The sequence below is a fragment of the Squalius cephalus genome, assembly GCF_949319135.1.
Source record: "Squalius cephalus genome assembly, chromosome: 4".
In the NCBI taxonomy this organism is placed as follows: Eukaryota; Metazoa; Chordata; class Actinopteri; order Cypriniformes; family Leuciscidae; genus Squalius; species Squalius cephalus.
Window position 1 is genome coordinate 38,448,259 of NC_137125.1, and position 6,000 is coordinate 38,454,258.

Sequence of the window (6,000 nt, forward strand, 5' to 3'; positions counted from 1 at the left end):
ATTTTTTTTTGATTTGGTCGCTGAAAGGTCAGAATAAATGAAGCTGCCATCATTTGAACACAAAATGGTTGTCCATATATATCACGCACGTGGAATGAATTAAGCATGTGCATTTCTAATCCATACATTAGGTATAGAGTTTCTGAAAGCAGTGCATCTAAATGACCAATTATCTGATTAAATATATATGATGGTTTCTGCTCACCATCATCCATTAAGTGCTTAAGCAGTGGCCCTGCACCATGTGGTGGGATGGAAACAACACATTTTAATGACTGGAGCACAGATGTTACTGTGCTAACTGAGCATTGACCTGCTCAATATTCATCAACCTCATGTGGTCACTACAAGCAAAGAGCCTCCATCGCGTAGTAGCAGGTTAAAATAGTGCAACCAAATATTTTTGAAGTGTCAAAACCAACCAGAATGATGGCATATTGAAATTTTGTGTTGTTGTTTGTGTAACAGCATTTCATTTTCCTTGCTTACAGACGCTGTAGGCGGTTGCTCTGCATATAAATTGTGTCTTTATATCACAGTATGAACGCAGACTCAGAAATGTAGGCCAGGCTTTAGATGATTCATGCAAGAACTCTCAGCATTCCTCCCACAGAATCTCTCGATTCGGTTAAACAACATAAACATCTGCCCTAAGAAACACACGCTGCTATATCCAGACAGTCAACATCCTGTGATAAAATGCATAAATATCAACAGATAATATTCATTGTTTGTTTTCATATTTGAGCCTGGAATGAAAGTCTAATTCGTTCACTGCAAGGACATTGTGAAAGTGTACCAAATGAAACTGAAGGTCGACGTGCTTGTTCCTACAGTAAATGGCACTTAACGGTTCTGAATTTTTCACTGTTTTAAAGTTTTGAAATGAATACTTTTATTCAGCAAGGATGCTTTTAATTGACCAAAAGTGACAGTAAGACTTTTCATTGTAACAAAAAAATCCCAAATACAGTAAATGCTGTTGTTTTGAACGTTCTATTCATCAAAGAAACCTGAAAAAAATGTATAGAGTATTATTATTTTAATGTTTTTGTTCAGATAAATGCAGCCTTGGTGAGCACAAAACTCTATATATAGGTAAGCCTTGTATGTAATTTTTATTACTGTCCCATGATATGATATTCTGGTCTTTATAGGACAGCTCTCTTTCAATAAGGATCATTCGTGTCTGTAGTTTTGTTGAGTTTTCTTAAAATTATATGAGCAATGTGCCTCTCTAATGTATACCAAAGCAGCAAAATGTGGGATGAACGTATGAGTAACACGAAAAATTAGCACTAGAGCGCATAAAGGGAGGGCGAGCATGAGAGTGAGAAAGAAAAACAAACCAATTGCAGAGTGGGCGACAAAATGGTTTTGTGACCCACTTTAACTGTTCCTCATTTCACTGTCAATGAATGCTCATTTTATTTTAAATGCCCTCTTTTCCAGTTAGTGCTATTTCCACGTTTTTTTTTTTAAATGCTGAAAATTAGTCATTGTTCAGGTGACATTAACCTCAGTTGGCATCAAAAAAACTAATTTCGAGAACTATAATTGCCGTACGTGTGCGCCTTTACGCATTGTCCAATGCCACAGTGAAAACATCAGGAGCTATTAATATCATCCTGCTGAAGGCATCATCAGACCAAAGGAATATCTCTGTTGCTATGGAGTCCAGAGTTGATGACATCACAGGGCATGCATTAATATGAAAAAACGGCAGCTGGTTACTGAGAAAGAGGGAATATCGCACACGTGCATTGAACACATCAATGTGTGGGTTGTTTTTTGTTTGTTTTTTTGAGATTGTACAAAAGTTCTAATTTCTATTAAAAAAGCTTTAGGTATATAAACCGAAACACTATATCTGTCCTGTTGGATATGCAATTTACGCACTCAAAAGCATCTTGCCTCAGTGGAAGTGCTATCTATTAATCAAATGAATGCTTTACAACATGTCTAATTGCATGAGAAGGTCACTAATGGAAAATCTAATGCTTCTCGTCTCCCACGCTCAATGGAGAACGCTGGGGGCTCAATGGATGCAACAATGGGACACACTCATGTGCCAAATAAATTATCTTCAACCAGTTTACAGTATAGGATCCACCAAAAGTGGTGAGCCTTAAATGGATAGTTCAAATAAAAATGCTTTTTATTAATTTACATACTCCCACTCATGCCATCAGAAAATGTATGAGCACACACACAAAAAAAAAACAGTTTTGAAGACTGTCCGAACTGCTCTTTTCAATGAAAGTGAATGGGGACTGGAGCTGTTACTTTACTAAAATATATAAAATAAAATAAAATAAAATAAAATGGATAGCTTTATGTGAGGAACAGAATAAAGTCATTATTTGCTGAAAATCCCTATAAGGCATTGGAAGACATAGAATATATTTCACAGGTTGAATAGATTTTTTTATATCAGGCTTTTATGGTGCTTTCCACACTTTCACTGTATGGAAAGAACCTGCATTAACAGAACCTGCTTTCTGTTTTGTTCCATTATTTTAGAAGAAATCGGGTTGTCTGAAGCATTAAGGTTGGTAAAAGATAATAGAATGTCCAACAGGGTCATTAAATTGCATTTGTGTGGGTTTGTGAGACAAAGGTAAGGCAAGTGACATTCATCTTGTGCTAAAGAAGGTGCCTGACACTTACATTGTGTTCAGTGCTGGAACAACACTGATAAGGCACTTTATCACTGGGCTGCTAGTGCTAGTACACACACACACACACACACACACAAATGGAAAAAGCACTACAATAATGCATTCTTTGTTCTCTTTTACAAAACATCAGTGGTTCCGCTCATTTGTGCCAGAGTTTGATGGCAATGCAGCTACTGTGTCAAACTGCTACATCATCCCACACCCCACACCCTTATGACATCATTACTCATTTATCCTGCTCTTTTTTTTTTTTTTTTTTTTCAACCTAAAAATAAAGCGTTATCTTTTCTTGTCTTGTTCTTCCTCCACAGGCAGCAAATCCTCACATAAATTTAGCACTCAGAACGTCATCCCTGACCTGAAGCTGAAGAAAGAGAGTGTTGGATCAGCGCTGCGGTTTAGCCGTCTGTGGAGGTGGGGGTTTGAAGATGATGGCCTGAAAATATTCAAGTCAAGTGAGCACAAAAAACTAACATATTGACATGAGTACAAATGCTTCTAGCTACACCTCATATCACATTATGTTAGTGAAGCAAAAATGGTCAAATTAAGCATTTGACCAGTTAGCCGTTGATTAGCAAGCTAACAGCTTAGCCTACTAGCTTAACACTTTTTAAAACACTGCATTGAAATGAGTGAGAGATGAATTTCATCTAGTGGAAACATTTGGTACTGCGCAGAAATTCTTACTGAAAGCTCATCAACCTCAAATTTGGGAACACAGCTTGTTTAGATTTATGGCTTTGATTTATTCGATTTTTTTTTCACCGTTTTAGAGTAAGACGTGTTTTGGAAAATATATATTTCATATAAAAATTTAAAATGGTATTTTTTGTGAATTTTTCATAACAATAAATGTAGAATTTTATAACTTTTTTCAAGTTCACTTTTTAAACGTTTTTCACTTCAGCCAAGTGTCATCTTTTAAAGCTGCAGCCGGCAAGTCTGGCAGATTGGGTCGACTTAGCCAAAATTTTGAATGTTTACAACTCTCATGCCCCTCCCCCACTACCAGCGAGCACCCTCCCATCGAGGTCGTGCTCGTCAGTGCGTGTGCACCAGATTTTCTGTGAACGCGTCCGATCGTCTCTTCAGCATCGATCAACACCATGGACTCGGAGGTAGGCTGCCCTGGCTAATCTATCCAGATAGCAATAACCGAGGAATTGGAAGCTTGTTAGTAGATTTTCTCTCCGCCATCACGCTTCGTACAATCTTCAGATGAACTTCAGGCGTGTCGTGTGCATGTGATATTGTAACGTGCGCGAGGGAGGGGGGATCTGTGGTGTGTGCACGTCCTGTGATTGACAGTCAGATCTCACCCCCCCCCCCCGCTGATTGGACCCGATGATCCGGGAGCGGGGGATTTTTGCAAAACAAATAACACGCTCCAGGTGGAGTTAGAAGCTCGTTTTTTTTCTAAAACCACCTTATTTATGTTGTTCTGTCGGATTATAGTGTCGATTTCATTGAATATGATCAAAAAAAATGTTGCCGACGGCAGCTTTAACAAAAAGGCCGGACTTAAATTTGTGCTCCAAAGATTTACGACAGTTTAAGTTGGAAATTTAATTTTCAGGTCCATGCTCAAAAAGTGAATAATGGATTATAACTACTGCATAAATAAAATGTAGTATCATAAAATCCCCTTAAAAATATGAAATAAAAAAACATTATTAAAGTCAAATATATTACAATAATTTAATTGAAAACAATAATAATAAAACAATCAATAATTTTTGACAGACACGCTAACAGTAAAGAATGATGTGCACAGATATATCATTTATAACAAACAATAAAATATTCAATTGGCGATTTTGATTTCATGGTGACTTTAAGCTTCAACTGTAAATTGCAACAGAGCCATAAACCAGACACAAAATATGAACACATATGGATGTGGGCAATTTCCTATATCCTCCTCTACTGGCCCCCTGGCTTGTGACCTATACACATGCCAGGTTTTCTGGTGAATGCCTAGAGTAGCTTGTAATCTTCAGTGTTTCCATTTGCTCAGCAATGGGTCCAGCAACTAAAAGTGATAGCCTACTTTTACTATAACAGGTTAGGAAAATACCACCCTGAGTTTTATGAGACAACAGGGGCTATAATTGTCTGAAGCTTATATTAGCACACTGATTTCATTACATTTTTTTCTTGGCAGTCAGAGCCATTCATAGTGTTAACCAATAGCAAAGATAGCTATTTGGGAATTGTGTTAGCAAACTCATTGAAGTCTGGCTCCATTCTCGTCTAGAACACCCACTTTTTTTATGATCCAATCAGTTCCTGATGGATAAATAAAGTACCATTGTACATTATTTTCCCCATTTCACTGGGAAATACACTTTACAAAGTAAAATGGATTGTGAATGACTTTTGTATGTTAAGTAGGAAATGAAGGCCATTATATAGAAATTCCAGAGTTCACAAACAATAGCATAATTAGCTCTGCTCCAAAACTTAGTGAGCTTCCTCACTGCCTACATTGGCAGTTGCCTTCTAAAAGTGTGGTTGCAATTTTGCAGACAAAAAAAGGTCAGTTGTCTATTGTTACTGATGTAGAGATGAATGAATGTTTCTCACCAAGCAACTTTCGGTTGGTTAAGGTGGCGAATTCCGTGACCAACTTTCAATTTGACCAACACGAGCGAAATCTGCACGGGGAACTTTTTCACCCTCACATTTACAATACATGACATTTATTCTTTTAACAGACGCTTTTATTGCAGAATTGCAACAGTAGACTCCATCCACTCAGCAGACTCAATTCATTTATATGGAGTTTTACGTTAGCGCGTGTTGCTAAGCTAATTGTGTGGTATTTTAATTCGCATTAAAAAAAGTATAACACAACAAATACATTTTGAATTACCCTAAACTATTATTAACGATAACAATCGGTGTAGAATGAAATGTTTTTCTAGATTGTGTCGGCCATTTTGGATTTGTTCTGACTGAGTTCATTGCAATGTATTCTGGGATTGCTTTCTCCACAAAAGATACATGCCAAGTTGTTTTAGATTTTGTCTTTCTCAAGCTAGTAAGTAAGTGACAAAGGCTACAGACATACAACTCAGGAAGTAAATGCCTTTTATTAGCAAAATAAGGGAAATGAGTGTACAAATGTTCCCCCAATATGGAGAACACACAGACAAAGGTGGCAGTTTTCTTCAAAATTAATCAACAGTATCGCTTGCATCAAATGTCTTCTTTTAAGACATTTTCATATTGTTTTTTTTCTTCTGTGTCTTCGTGAAATCTCGAACCTTCTCAGTCGCTTTGTCTCTCAATGGCGTTCCTCTGCAACGCGTCA